Source organism: Neolamprologus brichardi, chromosome 11 (genome assembly GCF_056152115.1).
Source record: "Neolamprologus brichardi isolate AB-2024 chromosome 11, ASM5615211v1, whole genome shotgun sequence".
Taxonomy (NCBI): Eukaryota; Metazoa; Chordata; class Actinopteri; order Cichliformes; family Cichlidae; genus Neolamprologus; species Neolamprologus brichardi.
The window spans coordinates 27,864,364-27,886,372 of record NC_142114.1 but is presented as its reverse complement, the minus strand read 5'-3'; the positions used below and the strand labels follow the sequence as shown (position 1 = coordinate 27,886,372).

Sequence of the window (22,009 nt, the reverse complement as noted above, 5' to 3'; positions counted from 1 at the left end):
ATTTTGTAACAGTTCACCATCAGCAGTTTCACATTCACCATCATGCTATTGCTGAAAAATCTCACAATCCTGCAGTTTCTCTGCATTACTTTTATACAACAGTCTTATGTGACTCATGAGTTTACCTGCTAGGCCAAAACCCTACCTGACCCTCTCTGATCCTGGATCTAGTCTCCACCAGTGACTGGCTGGCATCGGTCTAAATGAACTAGTCGAAACTGGTAATATTGATTGAACTAAACAACTTAGTTGGGAAAGCACCAGTTGCCTAAATTTAACATGACTTTCACAAGTGTTTTTTTGGGAACAGAATCTTACAAAAAGCCTTGTTCATGGAGAGATCACCAGATTAGCAACTGATTTTTCCAATAACCTCAAAAACGTCCTTTACTAACCCTCTGAGTTTCTGTCTCATTTCTGCTGCTTCGGGTGACAGCATGAGCTAAATGCCTGAGAAGGTTTGCACACTGGAGTTGGAAATCCCCTACTCGTCTCTTTCTTCCCTCTTTTGCCCTTGCCACCCTGAATCGTCAACTGTGGGAAAACAGAGAGGATGGAAAAGAAGAAAGAAAAAAGACAATGGACACTCAGGCAGGATGTTAATGCTGTGACCTTTTGTAATGACACGGTCCTTTCAAGAGAACGACCTACACTAAGTGCGTTTAAATGCACTAAGTAACCAGGTTATTCAGAGAATCCGGTTAAAAGCGTTTACATCCCCTGTAGTATCGTGGTTATGGTAAATTTGTGTTCATTCTGTGCCTTAGAAAACAGATTGTGTTCAGTGAAAGTGTACAGTAACAGTAAATTTTGCTTCCTGTTTTTGTCTTTTTGTCATGTTCCAGAGCCCACGTAAAGCACAGCAAGAGACAGACAGACAGGCGGAAAGCTAAAACTCAGCTCTGCTGAAATGTTCAGCTTTCAAAATACTTCCTTAGATGTATATAGAGCACTATACAAGGTGGACTTGCATGCATCACTTATTTTAAGCTGTGTTTCCTTTTCCATAGTATGTATATAAAAGCCGCACATAGCCACCATAGTGGCACAGATTCCTTGTTGACTCCACATACTAAAGCCTTGTTTCATTTCTGCCATGCTGGCTTGTTTTTATTATATTGACCAGAGAGAGCAGCGCTAAAGCTAGCAACTAGATCGATGAACTACACGCAGTGTTGGGAAGGTTACTTTTAAAATGTATTCCATTACAGATTACAGAATACATGCCCCAAAATGTATTCTGTAACGTATTCCGTTACGTTACTCAATGAGAGTAACGTATTCTGAATACTTTGGATTACTTAATATATTATCATGCTGTTTACAACTACATGAATGTACTATTGCTGTGATTTATTACTGTTACTGAAGGTCCGCGGCTCCGAACCGTAGTAAAGGGACCTCTGGCTAATACGGTGGGTTCTGTGTCGGGCTCGTAGCTGAAAACTAGCTTTACTTTGTTGTCTGGGTCAACTTTGCTAGCGAGAGACAGAGAGAGGCGTTGAAAGGCTGCTCCAACAGAACTTATTGTTTTTGGAGGAAAACACGAACACGGTGTACAGTCGAGTCTTAATAGCTTACTTACAACTGGGCTCGTCAGGCTCTCTTCTTGGCTGCAGTGGTTATTATTATATTTACATGCTTCCAGCTCCCGTTTTTGCTCGATGACAGCTCGTACTTTTCCTTTTTCTCCCTCTCTCGCTCACAGACACATAACGGGTATGGCAGTCCATTCTCCCTGCAGCACGGACTACACTGCCCATGATGCTACATTCTTTAGAGCTATACCTGTAGCACTCTGCCTATTAGCTTAGCAAAACAACAACAAAAAGGCCTCTCTCACCCAGGAAACACGCAGAGAGAGAGCGTCACTCTGTAACCATGGCAACCGTAACGCTGCCACCTGGAACCAACAGAACGTAGCTGTCAAACAAAACCCAAACAGTCCTGACCCGCCACAATATGAAACAGGGAAGTACCGCCGTGTAATCCATTTATTTCAACAAAGCAACTGTATTCTAAATACCACCTTTTTAAACTGTAACTGTAACGGAATACAGTTACTCATGTTTTGTATTTTGTAACGGCAGTACATGTATTCCGTTACTCCCCAACTCTGACTACACGTATACATTTCGACACTCACTGACACTGAAGCACTTTGGATGGGCGACACCACACAGTAAGGCATAAAACGTAACCAATTATTTTACTTAAATATGAACCAGAAGACACAAAAACGGTTGAGAGGTCAGGTTTAGCGATTTGAATTGGTGGATGATGAGGCCTAGCAGACAGCACTGAGCCACAGTCAACACATGCAGTCTCAGCACACATCTCAGTCACCACAATCATGGCCCCTCCTACTTAAAAGCCGTTGCAAAATCCAAATGGGTGACATAAAAACATAAAAATATTAACCAATTATGAGGCAGAGGAGAAAATTCACATGGAAACCAAAGACGCGTTTCTGTAACAGGCTGTAAACGTGCTTTTCATGCTGTAAAGTTGGGCATTTTAAATGGTGGTCTATAAGGATTGACTCGCTTTTGGAGCAAGTCTCAAGTGGCTGATCGAGGAACTGCAGTTTTTGGAATTTTAGTATGACCACAAAAGATGATACTTACTCTTTCACTGTTTGCAAAGTCACAATGTCATTATTGGTATGTTATGAAAGGTCTTAACATCATCCATCTTTAAAAGTGTTTTGGGAATCATGCATGAAAACAAACAGAGAAAAACACAATCTGGCTCGCAAGCTAGCATCTCAGTGTCTTTCAGCCTATGTTAGTAGAAGCAGAGCTGGATCATAGCAAGCATAAAAATGAACAGTGAAAAGTTGGATCATAATGCACGAGTTGATATTTTTGCTGATCGTTGATATTTATGTTCACCATGATACTGGGTATCTGACTTTGAGATAAATGAGTATGTTTTAGTACTGATTATGTTCATTCTTTGGTCAGTAATTCTTTTACTGTAGTTCTCTTAAAGCACCAACAGTAGTAACATCTTGGCTAGCATCTGAGGGAAATTCCTTCTTTTACTGCATTATGTAGCTACATTTTAGTTATGAATGCTGTAGTTACATTTGAATGAGTTTAGATAACATTAAACTGGCACCCTATGGCGGACCTGCAATCTACAATATATATTGCATTCAGAGGAAAGTTCTGTTATATCTCCAGAAACTTCTGGGTTATTTTCCCATAAATTCTAAATTATTCTGGGTAACACTGCACAGCTAGACAGAGAAGGTGAGTTATATTATTGTACATTATTAAAAAACAGTTTTAGGGAGCACTGGTGACTACTACGGATGTAGATAATCACAAGTTACCACCATGAAGGTGCATTACATTTATTTGCAGCTGCATTTCTAATTAGTAACTGGTAAAAAACAGTGATGGAAATCGTCAGTACTGAACTAAGGAGATGCTGCAGTAGATAGAACAAACTGGTTTCAAATATTAAACAGATTAAAGTGATGAGTAACATTCAAAGAACACTGAATCTTACAAAAAAAGCTTCAAATTGGAAATGTTTCCAAATCAAACCTTTACTTACTCTCAAAAAGATGGCCATGGTTACTAAAAGAGACATTTTACTCCTTCCAACTCATTGAATTTATATTTCCTTTGAATGCCCAAGGACAATACATAATGGCAAGTGCGCGGCACAAAATAAAAATGGAAGATAAAGAGTAACGGGTTTAGGCAGAGAAAATCGTCAAATAAGCAAGAATTTCAGCCGTTTCAAGGCCCATAGCATCTATGTGGTTTACTACAGCCTTGGTCAACCTCTCCTTATGGTCTCAAGGCCCGGTTACAGTCCATCCACACACACACACATATCCCCACAAACACATTCACAGAGGGAGCTATTGCCATGGGAACCAAGCCCTCTATGACTATTCCCTTCTCAGGAGAAGAATAGGCACCAATCTGTCCCAACCTCTCGCTTTTTTTATTGTCAGATTCTCTCTTTCTTCTCTTGTTCCGGCTGCTATAAGCTCTCAGCCCACCTCATCACCTGGACTGATTCCCTGTTTCCTAGTCTCCTCTTTCCACCTGTTTCCCTCCTCTCCTCCCACATGTCTTTGACAGTCATGAGTTTGATTTGTCATGCATAATCTATCCACAGTGGGATTTGTACATTTCTCACAAGTGAAAAGCAAAACATTATTTCAAGTCAACCTGCACAAAAACCTGTCTTGGTTGTTTTTGCGCTGTAGCCAAAGAAACATGGTGAAAGAAAGCTTGTCTTTTCAAGAAAAACGAGAGAAGAATATCCTGTTAAACAGAGAAAACTTGCTGGTTGCCCCCTTTTCTATTTTTTCCTTAAACACGGAGGGGTTTGAAGAGATTTCCCGTGAGTGACTCATTGCTTTCTGTGAACTTGCTCCAGGCAGGTCATTTTTTATTAAAGCCAGCCGGAGCTAAGTTCTGAGATTTTCAGACACCCTATCGACATGTCCGTGTTGGACATTAACCAATCAATACTGCTGCAATTTTCTTGACCACCCATTACAACAGAAGTCAATTTGCCTTATAGAAATATCAAGAGGGGTGTTGTTTTCTTTTTCTGTGCTTTGAGGGTAAGCTGCTACACAACTGGCTGAACACTGGCTCTCTGGTGTTTGCCGTCTTGCCTGGAGGATTTATCCTAATATGCTGTCTCAGGTCTAGAAAAAAGCCAGAGGCTTGAATAACTTTGTATCTTCAAAAGCACGATCACTGTCATATTGCAGCCGAGTGAGGGAAAATAATCTTTGCCCAAAATCTTGTAACCGAGCATTTCAGACAGAAAGGATATGAGTTCCAACAAAGGCTGTCAGGAGCAGTCAGGATGGCCAGCCTAGTCTCATTCCTGGTGCACTAGTTAGTGCCGTATTGCCAGAGCTGCCGGCCTTTGCTCATTTACAGAAAAAAGGAGTTCTTTGGTGTCAGAGCTTAATGCACCTGGTTAAGGCTTGAGTGAGGCAGTTCTGTCACTCTCAACTCATCATTTTAGTGCATTTTTCAGTGCACGGTGTGCTTTCCTAAATCTAACCAAGTAATTTAGTTCCAAATCCTAACTTAGCCTGGCGTAAAATTAAAAATAAAAAACACCAGCATAAAGAAAAGCAGTACAAAACACTGAAATCCCTCACTGAGAAACCTGCCACCACCATGCCTCTTCATCTCTTAGTGGCCAATATTATCGCTGCTGATGCATCAGGGCAATGAGGCCTAAGAACACCATTTGCATAATGCAGAGTTTCTGTTTAAACAGTATTATATTGCAGCTGGGGATGAGAATACACTGGGATGACTTCCTGACCCTGTGAATACCCTGATAGAGAGTCGGTGACATCGTACCTCCAAAACAGTTTTGTCTGATAATCGCCTGCCTTCAAAGCACAAAGGGGGTGTTTCAGAAGTCGAGCATTTAGTCTGGATAGCGGTTGTTTTTTTTATTTTTAATTTCAAAAACTGATCGGATTGTACCATTCCTCTGTCTGACTTCCTGCCCTCTTCATAAGCTCTATGCAGCATGACGACGCTTCCATCAAAAATAACCTCAGTGCTTAGTATAAGTGATGCAGAGCAAAGAAGCGCTTGTGGGATGTTTCTGAAATGCGCTGCGGTGCATCTAGTGGAATCACAGGCATTGGCTCAGTGGACGCAATTAGTTCCGGCGGTCGTGTCGTAGCCAAAACAGGACGCAGACACCTGCAGTGTGATTCAATCATGAGAACTTCAAAACCTCCTGCCTTATCTAGCAGCACATGATGTTTACTGTTTAATCATTCAATTAAAATTATGCCAATTATGAATTCTTGTTTAACAAATTACATCAGTTTGAGTCCTAAATACGTATTGTCATGAAAATATCTGCAATTATACATTAAATATCCCCAAATATCCATTTTCTTCTTCTGAATGTATATTATATTGATATTAAGGTTGTCAGTCACCGTCAAGCATAGCGAATATTTACTGTTTTTCATAATCCAAATCCAATTGTACATATATATATATATATATATATAGTAGGGGTGCAACGATACAACAAAATTCACGGTTCGGTTCGGTTCGATACTTTGGTGTCACGGTTCGATATTTTGGTTCATGCCTTTTTCATGCCTTTTTATTAATTTGTCATTTATTAAATTTTCACGGCACATTCTGCACCACATCTCTGTGCGTTCATCATTTGTTTGAAGCCAGCTCACCTCCTGCAACCACTTTTCCGAGAATACGTGCTTCTTTTGTGGTTCGGACTCCTTCTGACATTTCTTTGGAGGTGGAGGAACATCACAGTAATTGCTTAAAGGAGCTTCTTCGACATCTTTAAGAGTTCTAAACAAATGTCTGTCCTCTTCCTTAAAATCTTATGTACGCAAACGCGCGTTGCAACTTCTTATCTTGTGCGGGTTTTTATTTTGACAGCGAATGCGCACCTGCGGACCACTTATGTGCAGCCCTGGTTATTTAGCTCGTCATATTGCAGCCACAGAAATTCTTTTGTCCATGAAACCATAAAGCTGCACTTTCTTTTTGCCTTATAGTCTGATTTGTCATAACTTTTCCGTTTTGTCACTTCTTCACCCTGACCTGTCTTATTTGGCTCAGCAGAACTAAAATATATATCCTGCTGCTTTTACACACGCACTAACATAACGCTCAGCGATTCTCTGCGCGATCAAGCTCTCACATGTTTAAGCTGCAGGAGATTTCACTTGTCATGTTTGCATAGCAAGCTAACGATTGATAAGACGATGTCAGAGGAATTGGTGCGCAAATTATCATCACTCACCAATCAGTACTGTCGCTTTCTATACACAGTTCACGCGATTGCAAAGTGAAAGCAAAAAACAAGCGCAAATTCAAACGCGATTTCAGTATGTCACATATTGACAGTGGCCGATGCCAATGACATAATTACCCAGCTACATTTCCGAAAGAATGCAAAAGCATTGACATATATTTTTCCTTCCTACGATAGGCCGACGGGCAGGGCAGAGATAGATTTTGGTAGCCCGACTGGAAAAAAGCCCCAGGACGTCGGGCTAGCGATTTTGCAAGCCCTGTATCTGATTGAGGAATCACTCATCTTTGGAAAAGAGAGTTTATTATGGAGAAATGTCTCTTTCCAAAATAAAAGCTATACTATACGCTTCTTCTGGGCTATATTCTCAGCAGCATATTAAACATATCAGGTCCCCATAAGGAGAATCATGTGCTAACGGCTGTCTAAATGACTCGGGTAAAGTTTGTAGCATGCGTGCTTGTTTTTGTCTGCTTCCACTTGTCTTTGCACTAGGATGATGTCGGAGTAAATGTGCAGTCATATTGGTTGTGTTCCCACTAGTGCTGTCAGCGTTAATCTGAAATGACGTTAAGGTCACAACACGGCAAATCTCCGTTAACGAGCTACCGCGGATCGCCTCATGAGTGGGGCTGGAAGACGTCAACACATTAACGAGCTAACTGCGCTAACACACTAGTTCCCACCAATTGAGCATTGCTGGCACATCCAACATACTGTTTTACTTTTGTCCATGACGTGCTTACCTTCAGGGTCATACGTCACATGAAAACCAAAATAGTTCCAAACGCCAGATCTGAATGAGGGTGGGGGAGGTTCAATTTGCCATGTTGCAACGAGCTTAACTTCTGTCTAGCTAGCTTGCCCTGCGCTCAGTGAATCTGTGTTCGACTACTCCGCCTAGGCTGCACTGTCGAGCGCAGATCCACTGAGCGCTCAACACAGACAGCATCGTCAGAAGGAAAGTTGATAAAATAAATTAAAAATGTTGTATCGTTCGATACATATGCGTACCGAACCGAAAGCACTGTATCGAACGGTTCGATATCGATACGAGTATCGTTGCACCCCTAATATATAGATAGATAGATAGATAGATAGATAGATAGATAGATAGATAGATAGATAGATAGATAGATAGATAGTTTATTCTGTCTGTGGTTGTTTGTCCATACATACTCAGTGCAGAGGACTGCACACATTATGGTTTGTACCAACCAACGTTTGCCAATTACCTTAATCAAATTTCACACCCCACAGGGGGATAGACTGTGCCCGGATCAGATAGCAAACATAAGTTGATTAAAACATGTTTGCTAAAAGACTGGAGCGAAAGAAAATCAACACAGCTTTAGGAAATACACAAACTGCTGGCTGAGAGAGAGGATGAAAGAACATCTGGAAAAAAATATATAACTGCTACTGTGTGCTGTAGAAAACAGGTTTAAATGGTTCAGTGATGAACATTCAAGAATATCAGACTGATTCGTTCACCTGATTTTACCAAAAATAGTACAAAAACAACACGTCAAATGTTTGCTGAAGATATTTTTGAAGCTGCTACAGAGTCGTGCTTACAACTGCAACTCATTTTTTAAACAATACTTCGTAAGCATTTGATGAATGGAAATACCAATTGTGCTAGTTTTTATGTAGTCTATTGTTGCAATGCTGCTGGAACACAAGAAGAATACATTGACTGGATTATATAATCTGTTGCTCCAAAACCTGTATATATTGATTAGCATTAATGCTGCAATAAGCATTAATCAAAAAACCTGATACTGAGGTTATAAATACTTGAGCACCAGTATCCCCAGTAATACTAAAAACTACTTTCGGATTAGTTACTGATTTGCAGCTACTGTTCATGTGTTCAGCTGCTAGTGAGGGGAGGTACAGGCAGCCTTATAGCCCCTCCCCTCACTAGCAGCTAAACACGTAAACAGTAGTTGACATTCAAAACAACCAATGGACATTTTATGAGGAATTTTGTGAGCTCAGTAAAGCTTGTGTATGAGCAACACTTTTGAACAGTTGTCTGTTAAATTATTAACCTTTCCAGCAAACGTTACCATTAGCCTTTTAGCTTTAACAATCAATTGATTGTTAATAGCTGAGGCAAAGTGAGCTGTGCCCCAGAAAAGACTGCAGTCTTATTTATATATTTTCTCCTTGCATGGTGGATTTTTAACTGTAGTGTTTATTGACACTGGTTTCGGATGTGTTCCTAATCCAGTGTGGTCATTTCCACTATAGTTGTGCCTGCATTTAAAAGAAAATAGAGATATCTGCAATTCAGTGTTAGCATATAGATATTACAATCAATTCTCTGAACTGTGTAAGTTACTTTATGTACTGCAGATGATGAAATTTCCAAATTCTTTGCAGTTTTATGTTGAGCAAAAACTTTCCTAAGTAATCATCCACAGAGTGGTGAATCCTTCCCATTTTCACTTCTCATCTTCACTGGGATGTTCCTTTATATTCCCACTTGAGTATAATTAGCCTCATTAGTTAGCAATGTTCCATCAGTGTTACAGGCATCAAAATTAGCATTGATTTTACAGTAGAAGAAAGACATAAAAATGGCTCTTATATTTTGTTATAAGTTTGAGTTTCATGTACAAAAGGTTTTCAATTTCTTCAGGTAATAATAATAAATCATAATAAAGTCATAAATCTGTCGTTATAAATGTTAGCAAGTCATCAATAAAGGTTAATGAATCTGCCATTAAAAAAAAATCATTTCAGTAGAATAAATGTTGTCAAAGTCATTAATAAAGAGTCATTAGACACACTCTAATAAGCTGTCACCAAAGGTTAGCAAGTTATTTGCATTTCTAAATGTTAATAAATCATTTATAAAGGCTTTTTAAAAACAATAATCAATCATAGCTGCAGGTGTAAATGTTGAAGGAAGAGGTTTTATATGTATATATTTGCACATTATTAACAAACTCGACCTGCTGAAGCCTGATATTAAATTCAAATGAACTTTAGAAAGCATTTTTAACACAGAGTGGGGACATACGAGCAGGAGGAATGATTACATGTGCGCATGTGTGAATTGCACTAAGACAGAAAACAAAGGCACCGTAAATGTCATGCAAGAGGGTGAACACCAGCCAGAGGGATTTTTCATAGCCTGGCAAACCATACATTGTTTTATTACTGGCAACTAATCTATAAAGCTGGCTACTGTGGCAAAACTTCAGAAGTGTTATGGTGTGAGTAATACAAATTAATATCTAATGTACAAAGACTAGATGTAGATATTTGTACAAATTAAACCAGAATTATCTGCATATACAGTTCCTATCACTAGCCGTACGGAGAGAATGTTTCTTGTAATTTCAGTGAATTAACCATTTGGACATGTGGTTACTTCACCTTTTGCCCTAAGAAATTGTGCTATTTCCAATGTCATATTAAAGCAGGGTGAATTCCAAACCACAAACGCTTCCACATTTCCAAAAACCAGGCCGCAGAATGGTCAACGTGAGGGAAAGCCATATGGGGTTTCTCTGGAGAACTTTTTTTCCTTCGTGTGTGTGTTTGTGTTAACAGTGTTCGCTGCACGTGTGTTCACATTCTCAAGTCATATGTATGTGTGCATGCTCACATGTGCAGCACAGCATGTGTTCAATGCATGTTAATACATGAACACTTTGATGTGCACAGTGTGATGACAGACCACATGGCTGTTGCGTGGTTATAGTTTCCTTCTGTTTACATACTTTGTGATCATTCTCAATAAATTATCATGGCTTAGACTTAAATGTCTTTAAGTCAGTGTTAACGTGTGTGTGTGTTTTGTGTGTAGGTGCACGAATTTCTTTTAATATTTTACTGTAAAAGCATCAGAGGGGAATATTTTGGCAGGCCCTCAAATACTTAAAGGGCTGTTTGAGGGTGAAAGCTTTGCTTCAGGTTTCAGGGTAGAATTAGGTTTAAGCTAGCAGCAATGAGGGTCATCACGACAATAAAAGTGCTGTTTGTGTGTGTGTGTGTGTGTGTGTGTGTGAGACAGACAGCCTGAGACGAAGAGAACTCCTGACCCACCATCGCTGTAGCGTTAACACACCCCGACGTTCAGCAACTCACCAGCTGGAACTAATTAACAGCAGTTCACTCACTTTCTGTCTCTCTCTCTCACACACACACACACAAACAGCAATTTTTCCTCCCCCCCCCCCAGCTTTTCCTGTCTCTCATGCCCTCATCTTCCTTCACCCTGCCACCCTTCCCTCAACCCCCACCCTTCCTTTACCTCCTGCCATCCCTCAGCTTGTTTTTTCCCTTTAAACCGCCTCCTCTCATACATGCACACACGCATGTAGTGGATCACATGTAAACATCCACATGTGCTGACAGACATGGATTTACCAGCACGCATGCTGCACAACACAACGCATGGGGAAACCCACTCCCTTGACACAGTGCAGTACAGTAGCACACAAATCACACACTTGCTTGAATTTCTCCTCACTATTATAGAAGGCACTGTCAGGGTTTGGTCTGTGATTGGATCATGACCTATTGATGTGAACGTTTAAATAAATGGTTTATTAATAGAGTAATGAACAGGTGTGGGGATGCAATGTAACACATTCACATTACTTTTGTTGGCAAACTCATAATTCCTAAAATCAGTGACAATCAGTTGTGTCACTTGCATTAAAGAAGTTTTTTAATTATCTAAAAAGAAAAAGATGAAGCATGCTTTTCATCTACATTTGCATAACAGCTTGCTTGACCTCAGTTACTCTCGGGGATATGAGACAATGATTTCGGGGAAGTCTACGACTTCTGAGGGGGGAGATGTACATTTCTTACTAACCATGAGTGTAACCGTCAGGTCGGTGCAAACCGCATCTATGCATGACAGAAGCAGCTATGTACTTCTGTGAACAAAACATCAAATGCTTACAAGCAGCTGCAACAGGTAACGTGTTAACCTGAAGCGAGAACACTAGTTCAACAGCGATTTTCAAGCTGATTATGTGCCGAACCCAACCGAAGAGCCAAAACTTGATTTTCAACAGGTAAAAAAAAGCAGTGGTGAAGAGGTTTGTACCAGTGTACAAAGAAGAGGAAATGCTGCCTCTGCAGTATAATCACTGTTAAAATTACATTTATCTGTGCTCTATTGGCTGATAACTTAGTAACCTTGTTAACAGCTTTGTGATATTACTTAAATATTTAAAGACAAGTTCTCTGATTGCGATAGGGAGTTGTGCTGATATCTGTCATGTACAGTTTAACATCATATTGCTAACTGCCAGATAAAGAAAAAGTAAAGCATGGTTTGCAAGACATGGTACTTTTTACAGAGTAGATACATAATGGATTACTTTTTAAAAGAATTAGGTGATGTCTAGTACAATACTTTTACCCGGCACTGATAGTGAATGAATGCATTCAAATGAGTGCATGTGCGTTTGGCAGCAGTAAATTTATAGCTTGTTGCTTAATACACTGCTCAAAAGTCCGACTTGTGGCATGCGGCAACATCTAATGAATGAAATCTCAGCACTAAACAGCTGCTACCATGCAGTCTGAGTTTACAGTGGCTGCTGTCCAGAGACACGGGCGTGCGTACAGTAACACATCTGCTCAGGAGCATGGAAACACAAAACAAACTTACCTCTTTCACAATCTCCTTGAAAAGTTCACTGCTTGGACACAAACGCAGCAACTGGACCAGTGCTTCCTGCAGAGAATCGCATTCTACTTCGAGGGGGGGGGGAGAAAAGCTCAAACGCAGGATGGGTTCAGGTCCTGTCCGACAAGCTGTCAAAGGCTGCCGCGGAGCTGGTTGGTTTAAAGGAACCACAATCCTCCGGGCGGGCAGGCAGCAGAGAAACAAGAGTGTTGATTCTGTGGGCTCAGCAGCAGCAGCTCCAGCGGTTTGCTTCGTCTTCCTCTTCACCACCTATTAGAGCTCAAACACACTTGCACGCTCACTGTGCTTAGGTCATGCTCAAAGTATGACTGTTGTATACCAATGTTTTGCAAGCACAGGGAAACCACATCCTGTCACATATTTACCTCCCTCTCCTGCCTCTCCTTTCCTTTTCAGCCTATCTGTCTATGTAGTGTTCTCTCTCTTTTCCTGGGTCTTTCTCTCGCTCCCCTGTGATTGTCTGAAGCAACTGAGCGCTCTGACCCAGCGTCTGTTCAGAGCAGCCTCTCTGCCTCAATGTCTGTCTCTCCGGCAGCCGCACCAGTTCCACACGACTGACTGAAGAATCCATCTGAGGAGAGGACGGGGGGAGAAGAGATGGGAGGGAGAGGAAAGGGAAAGAGGGAGGGGGAATGACAGAGGGGAAGCGGGGAAGGGGGGGGTCTTCATTGGGAAATACCAGAGTTAGAGAGAGGGGGGAGGAGTAGGGGGAGGGGGAGGAGGAAGGGTTGTGGGTGTTGTTTAGAAAGTAAAAGACTTAAGAGACGAGGGCGGACAGAAAAAGTGATCAATATTTCGTTGGGAGAGGGAAGTAGAAGGAAACCAGTCGAATGCTGTGCCACATAGTCGATATATTCAAACCTGCATGCTGTGGGAATGACTGAAGAGTTTTGGGAGCTGGTGATAAGTTTGACTGAAATAGGGCTGCAACGGTTGATTTGTTGAATATGGATGTGTGTGTGTGTGTATGTGTTTGATTCTCAGCATTTCACTTGTCTGTAGTGGTTATGCATATTTTATACGTCTGGGTCAGAACCCGTTAGAGCTCTGTATTTCTTATTTAAGCTAGCTAGTATGTTGGACCCCTGTCTGGGAAACAGGAGCTCTTAGATACATAAACCATGATTTCCACAACAACAACACTGTTGATTCATGCTGGGACCGTCTGTCTGAGCATTGCCTCTGCAATGCAAAACATTTATTGACAGAAACAATCAGACAGATTTGATCGTTTCGGTTTGTCAGTAATTTAATATCTGTATTTTTCCAGGAAGTGTCATTCAGATCAAAATCTATTCTAAAAGAGAGGCAAGTGTAGATTTTTATCGAGCCTTTTTGGATAATTGCTTTCATTGTCTGGACCGCAGTCTTAAAGTTCTGCTTCACTCTAATATCTGATATTCCTGTTTTAACAACTAAAATAACTCCGTGACCAAGTTAGCAGCCGCTGAGGAAGGGCAATTTTAGAAACAACTGTGGTGTTTAAATTGCGTAATTCTGTACTTGAACTTGCTATTTTTAGTGCGCTGACACAGCGCTGCGTGCTGTTTACACAGCACTATTTAAACGTTTATAACTGGCAAAAAGCTGAATGTGAAATACTGTAAAAGCCTTACCGTCAGTGGTCATCATCTTGGCTTTGTAGCACAAGGGGAGAAACTACTAGACAGATTTTATGCATTAAGAGGAAACATTATCAGCACTAATGAGGAAGTTATAACCTATCTAACAGTTCGATCAAGCCCTGAGGACAGATGTGGAGTGAAACTTGGGGTGGGGTGAAAGATTGTCATCTTCAAGTATAGAGTATTCGATAAAAGTCAAGTTGGAACCGTTAGCTAGAGTAAGAAAAAACATCTAATGTAGCAATCATCATTTCCTGTACGCACAAAACCTGCTGTGTTTAATTTAAGATAACACAATCTTGTTGAGTCAGGCACTACACCAGTACATTCATATCGCACTAACAGAAGTGTGCAAATTTAATGAGAGAACAATCAGATTAAATATAATGTCAGTTATATTTTTATGGCGTGCATTCATGTTAACATTCCTATTTTATATGTAGGCTTACAATAAGTATGATTATTGTCGCTTTATTTTCTTACCGTAACTAACTAATGCTGACAAAAACATGTTCATTGAAGTTATTGTCACTCACGAATGAGGACGAAACAGCAAGGGCGATTTTTTCAATTTAGTTAAATACATTTGAATTCGAGAACAAGGTGTTGAGGTCACTGATTCAGAATACCTGCCGAATGAAGATTTTTTACACAAGCCACTAATTTAACTGAGTTTTGCATTTGTTTCTCAAGGTTGAGGAGAAAGCTTTGGACAAAGAGAGCTGTTTCCACAGCAGCTCTCGGGTATTAGACAAAAAAATATTATGCTGTTTTTAAGCCATGCTTGTCTCCTGTCTGTTAAATCACAGCTCAGGTTAAAAGTGGAATATTTTACTGGATGTTGGATGGATTCTGCACCACTGTTTACAATCCAAATAACTCTTTTATACCAGCTATGTAATAAATTTGTTTGAATAGACCAAGACAGCAAAAGTCATCATAAACACTGTTACTAACCTGTTAAACATCAAACATGTTAGCGCCGTCATGGTGAGCACACAGTTAGCATTTAGCTCACAACACCTGACAATAGTGCCTGACCAACACGTTCTCACTCCCAAAGCGTCACATTTTACGCTAGGTGACGAATCGTCAACATATTACGTTTTTGGCTACCCACCACGTTCCTAAATGACGACCTCGGAAAAATGAGGAAATATGAGAACCGTATGGACTCAATCTACACATGTTCGCTCTTTTTTCTTCAAATCGCTTAGAAACACGCTATTTAACATCATTAAAGTCCTGGTTAAGATCAGGAAAAAGGTTATGGTTAGGACTAGGGATAAGGTTAGGTTTAGGGCTGGAATACAGGGCTGGAACGTCTATTACCGCGGGAGCATCATTGCACTGGATTTCAGCCATAACCCGCCGCGTACCATAAGAACGCCGAAGGTCTCCTTTTGCGTTCCTCAGGAACGCCGCGGGACGTGACAAAACGTCGGCATGTTACGACTCGGGAGTGAGAACGGGCTGGCCTGACAGAAATGCTAACATGCTGCACACTTTAGTTTTATTAATCTGCATATACAGTGAGACTTTCATTAGAAAGAAAGCACCAATCAAAGTTTGCTGTCAAATAAATGTAAAAATTTATGACAACAGTAAGAAGTCATTTTTAGATATTCTGTAATGTATCTAACAAACTATGCGCACCAGTCCTATACAGTGCGGTCATGACATTGGGCTCTTGTCAATGTCACGTTTAGCCTGAGAGGCGATTTACTTGCTCATTTGTTAGGGAGCACTAATCATATTGCTAAGATGTTTCAAAGAAAATCAGCCTCCAGGCTGCAAATTAATGACACGTCTCTCTTAAAAATGGAGATGTCCTGCCTTTGTTTGCCCTTTAATCTCCCTTCTCGAAAGCACACAGAGATACTGCCAACACCCATATCTTAATCTGGGAAATGGGAGTCTGATTTTGGAAGGGCATTTTTCACCTCCAGAGTAAAACGGTGTGAGAGGGTTGTTCTGGTAAATCATATCTTTCAAACACTGGGGAGAGGCTTAGAGCTGAAATCACAGCATAAAAGAAAGTTTAATTGTTAATTTTTTGGCATAAATTTGACTGGTTTTCCAGCTGTTTTAACTGAATGAAATCAAACAGATGCCAAAATGCTGGAGCCGCTCCGACTGGCACTGAGACTTGAATGGCACTAATGATCACCCACGGTGTAACTGTCAACATGATTTAACTTAGTGTAACAGCTAAAAAAACAGAAAGTAAAAAAAACAACACAGAAGATGACATTTACATGATGCCATCTTCAGACCTTACACTTTAGTGGTTTTATTGTTTAGGTGCCAGTTAGGCATGTCTGTAACTCGAGGGAATCTTGACCCTAATGACTAAAACGAACACACAGGTCATGCTGCAGAATGGTTTTTTCCACTGGAGAACTGTGGGACGATGGAAATGGGACATACAAAGTGAAATGAGTTATAAAGGTGAGCAGCCAAGCATAGTGTTTATGCAAGCTGTGTTTGTGGAAGCATCAGTCTTACATGACTGGCTGAGGACTTCGACAGACAGCTGATTGGATGGGAAAATGAGTGGAGCGAAACACATCAATGAAGGAACATAAATAGGTCTCCTCATTTTGCAGTAAAATAATAGGAATGTTCAATCACTGGATCTATTGTTATTACTCAAGGTTTCATTCATTTGTGTTCTGTCTTTGGTCATCAACTGCCTTCCCATATCCTCTGTAAATAGAGATGTGACAGTGCCCCCTAGTGTTCAGTGTGTAAGATGGCATTGTGTTTAGTTGAATGGTAAAGAACATAAACGTGGCTTTTTATTGTGCCCTCTTCTTTTTCGTATGTGTATAAAGACATTAAAAATATAGTTACGCACAATTCTGCCCTGTATAGTGAATTTTTGTTATTTATTTATTTTTAACGCTGCCATCTAAATTTCACTAGTCAAGTCAAATGGCTTTATTGTCATTCCAACCATGTGCAGTGGTACAGAACACAGTTCCTCCAAGACCACGGTGCTACATATGACATATAACAGACAAACAACACAGGACTACATAAAGTGCAAGTGTGAAAAAATAGCAAAGAACAATACAGACACAAGACAGTGCAGACACAACAGTGCAATAGAAATATGCAAAAGACAAAGACTGAGCATTGTGCAAAAAGTAACTTGGTGTCAGAAGGTATGTGTGTCAGTCCAGTCACTGAGTGTTCAGGAATCAGAACTTGCCATTTAAATTTCACATTGAAAAGCCTGCATCCAAACAGAAACTCCGTTATCTGACCTTAATGAATGTACCAGATCTGAAGAAGTAGGATCCTGTTTACCACTGTTCGTTACGTGTTATTGCTGGCTGCAGAATTCCCTGTATGCTTCTGTCTCTGTGCTTGGAGATTTACTATATAAATTAACTTCACCTTCCACTGATTGAATTTTAAATATAAAATACACTGCAAACCATGCAAACTTAAATACAGTACATAAGATGAACACATGAGCTTTAAAGTTAGTAGTTGGTATGAACTCCTGTCTTCTTCAACACAGCCTGAAACAAGAAAGCTTAAGCAAGGTCTAGGAATGTTTATTGCATGGTGATTAAAAATTTGATGTAAATTTTCTGCCATGACATGCTAAGTTATGGGCTAAAAGCTCCCAAATGTACTGAAAGTAGTAGGCAAAGTAGTAGTAGAAAGTAAAAATGAGCTCCTTAAAGGAATAATATACCATCTATTTTTATGCAAAGGTAAATGAACCATGTGCTATATTCATATAATGATAAAATTTGTAGATTATAAATGTTAATCGAATCTAAATTCAAATTCTAATGAATGTGCTTAGCTTGAATCTTTTATGTAGGACACAAACAGTGAAAGGGATATATATATATATATATATAGATAGATAGATAGATAGATAGATATATAGATATATATATATGTATGTATTCTTTTTCCTGTTATCTAAATTGTAGACGGACTTTGCCAGGAAACAGGAAAATGAGTACAGTGAGGGGTGAAAGTGAGATCTGGTATGTGGGAGAACAGATTGTATTCTAGTGGCTCAGCATGAGAAACAGATTCACAACTCACAAATAGTTCGTTTTTTTTTCTAATGTGATCTTCAGTAGATTTTCTTAGTGTACAGGCTGTGATCAGCTGACCTGCTGCTCTGTGTGGCTCTACGCAACTTAATTGAACAAGATGTCAGCAGTGTCAGGAGCTATCTCGGCTGATTTGCATTTGCTAAACTAACAGTATAATGTATATTGTTTTTATACTAGACTGTATACAGTTGGTATAAAGGTGGAATTTAGTGACTTAATCTAAGCATAATCATCTTAAATGCAAATTAGTCTACACATGATGTAACTGAACACTGACCATAAGCACCACAGCCACTGTGCACCGGTCCAACATACTGCTTTACTATAAATTCACCACAGGACAGCAAGCTAACCTCTTTATCCCAAACAAACTACAGAGTAGTTTCATGCAACATTTAAATGACAGAAATGTAGTATACTTCGTTCTGCAGGATGTTTCACAATATGAAAATACATAATTTATCAAAACACATCACACATTGATCCAATCTGTGATTAAAAAAACGCATTGCATGTACTCTTTAAATCTGCAGTATATCAAGTGTGTCTGAGCACTTACCTTTAAATATAATCTCTCGTCTTCCACTCCTGTCCTGTCTTTCTTTTCTTTCTCCATCTCTGTTTGAATTTAGCTCTCGCTCCTTTCTCTCCCTGTGAAATGCAGCAGCTGGACCTTTAGCTAGCAACACACTGTGCGACAAATGCACACAAACATTGACGAGCTAATACAAATACTGCATTTGAAATAACTTGACAGCTAAAAAAAAAAAAGTTACTTCCGTTATGCCGCCCCCCTCGTAGTGCTAGCTAAATTATAAAGTACTAACTTAGGGACAGCTGCACTAGTTCTGCCTCACTTTAACCCCGAGAGTAAAGACTGTACCTGATACCATTAAACCAAAAGTAGCAAGCATGCAAATGTGAGGAGTAGAAAGTACAGACATTTGTGTAAAAAAGGGAGTAAAAGTAAAAAGTTATCAGAAAAAATAAAGGTAAAGTAAAAGCCTGAAAACTTAATACAGTAATAAATAGGGGTGCAACAATACTCGTATCGATATTGAACCGTTCGATACAGTGCTTTCAGTTCCGTACGCATATGTATCAACAATACAAATTTTGAAATTTATTTTATCAACTTTCCTTTGGACGATGCTGTCTGTGTTGAGCGCTCAGTGGATCTGCGCTCGACAGTGCAGCCTAGGCGGAGTAGTCGAACGCAGATTCACTGAGCGCAGGGCAAGCTAGCGAGACAGAAGCTAAGCTCGTTGCAACATGGCAAATTGAACCTCCCCCACCCTAATTCAGATCTGGCGTTTGGAACTATTTTGGTGATGTGACGTATGACCCTGAAGGTAAGCGCGTCATGGACAAAAGTAAAACAGTATGTCGGATGTGCCAGCAATGCTCAATTACATTGGTGGGAACTAGTGTGTTAGCGCAGTTAGCTCGTTAACGTGTTGACGCTGTCCAGCCCCACACATGGGCGATCCGTGGTAGCTCGTTCAGGGAGATTTGCCACGTTGTGGCGTTAACGTCATTTCAACGAGATTAACGCTGACAGCACTAGTGGAAACACAACGAATATGACTGCACATTTACTCCGACATCATCCTAGTGCAAAGACAAGTGGAAGCAGACAAAAACAACAAGCATGCATGCTACAAACTTTACCCGAGTCATTTAGACAGCCGTTAGCACATGATTCTCCTTATGGGGACCGGATATGTTTAATATGCTGCTGAGAATATAGCCCAGAAGAAGCGTATAGTATAGCTTTTATTTTGGAAAGAGACATTTCTCTGTAATAAACTCTCTTTTCCAAAGATGAGTGATTCCTCAATCAGATAGATCTATTTTTATTACTTTGTTGTTTCAGCAACATTAAATTTAAAAACTGTACTTTTGAGTTAAAATATATATTTATAATTTTAATAAATGACAAATTAAAAAGGCATGAACATTTTTGTTGTATCGAAAAAATATTGAACCATGACACCAAAGTATCGCACCGAACCGTGAATTTTGTGTATCGTTGCACCCCTAGTAATAAAGTAATTGTACTTCGTTACTTACCTCCTCTGACCGTCAGTCTGAGCATGGGCTGGGTTTTTGTCTTGTTTTGTTTTTGTCATATCTGTGTAAATGCACGTGTAACACAGTCAGTAGTATGGCCTTTGTTGTCTCAATATTTTACATATGTTTGCCCCCAGAGTCAGAACAGTATTTTGGAAAAAGCCTGTAAATTATGCTGCCACTTTTTCCACAGAAGAACCTGAAATCATTAGAACTGCCTCCTGTGCAGACAGTTTAAGTCAGTTTTAAAGGCACAAAAATGCTCTCTCTGTCAGAACGATTGCTCTTAATGTGCATTTGTTCTTGATATATTATTGCACATGATCTGGGGGCTGTGTTCACCTGGTCGTACAGTGTGTCAGTTGTATTTCTGGGATTGTGTCTGTAGTCATTAAATATCTTCTGCCCTTTAGCTCAATAAACCTGTTAGCTCGATAAGTAAAGGATTTTGTGTCAATAGTGTAATTGTTCTTTTTGTATGCTTTTACACAGCTATGTTTACAGACTGTTTTGCCATACACTTGACCTAATTTGTCAAAAAAGACAGCACACCAGCAACACACGTACAGACGAGCTTGACTCAAATTTGACCTTTTGTTTAATATAGATATGCAGATAACAATTTCATTTTCTTTGACTGCAAGACTCCTGAAGCCATATCATAAGACAAATGTACTAAATGACTACATTATAACATGGTTTATGTGCTAAAGTATTGCAATGCTTAAGATTAGTGAAAAGGCATTAGTATTCTCACCAGAGATCTTTTTCAAAAACAAACATATTCATGTACATGGATGAAGGCTGCTGTAAGATATTCAGTCAGTGCACGGTGGGCTGTTGTAAGATATGTCAAAAATGTACAAATGTACATGTTACAAATGTATAATTCAGAAATAATAATAATAATAATAATAATAATAATTTAAAAAATAAATAATAATAAATAATAAAAAAATGTATAATGCAGAACTAAAACTGATCATTGTATGTTTTTCTTTTTTTTCTTACATGTTGGCTGTACAGACTTTTCTGCAGAGTGAAAGCATCCAGTAGCCTTTTTTCTCCTTCTAAAATCAAGACAGACTTGAGCCTTTCCTGCACATTTCCACAGAGCCACACCTCATTAGGCTGTCAGTTTTCTGCCCAGGGTGTCCGTCTGCAGCTGCTTCTGTTCTGTAATGGCTACTATTACTTTAAATGGCGTGCTTTTATTCTTACTTCATGAGAAGACCTTATGTTTCAAGGACATATGCATTTCTGGATGTACACAATGCCAGTGGTACAGGAAGAACTACTCCCATTCAATCCATCATTGTATGAATACTTATCGCCACTGACAGCAGAGAGCAAACTGAGTGAAGTTTGTATTTCTGACTGAACAATTGCTTTACAGTTTGTATAACTGGGTATCCATACGTCACATGTCTCACTCTTTAAAGATAGCTTACATCATTGTTTGAACTCGCAGCAAACTTGATTTCATTAAAGCGTAAAGCCACGTTGGTGTCACAGCTTTCAGAATGGCAGTGCTGACTTTTAGTCAGTCTACCACTTTGGTTCACGCTGAAAAACATTAGAAACTATTAGATGTTAAATTAATTCACGCTTTATACATTTACATCAGGTGGATTATCACAAAATGTATAAAAACCCACAGGACCGTGAAGGTAAAGAAGAATGATTTTGGCTTTTCCTTTCGAATCACCATGGAGTTG

The 22,009-nt window shown here is 39.7% G+C and overlaps 1 protein-coding gene across 1 annotated transcript in view; it reads right to left on the bottom strand.

Moving 5' to 3' along the window:
* Window positions 1-18,894, bottom strand: part of rftn1b (raftlin, lipid raft linker 1b) — a 156,865-nt gene extending 137,971 nt beyond the window's left edge. Inside the window, exons 1-2 of the mRNA XM_087848469.1 lie at window positions 18,778-18,894; window positions 12,464-13,165 (exon numbers count right to left, since the gene is read on the bottom strand). The gene's annotated coding sequence lies outside the window, so the exon portion shown is untranslated. The remainder of the gene's footprint in view (window positions 1-12,463; window positions 13,166-18,777) is intronic.
* Between the last annotated feature and the right edge of the window lie 3,115 nt (window positions 18,895-22,009).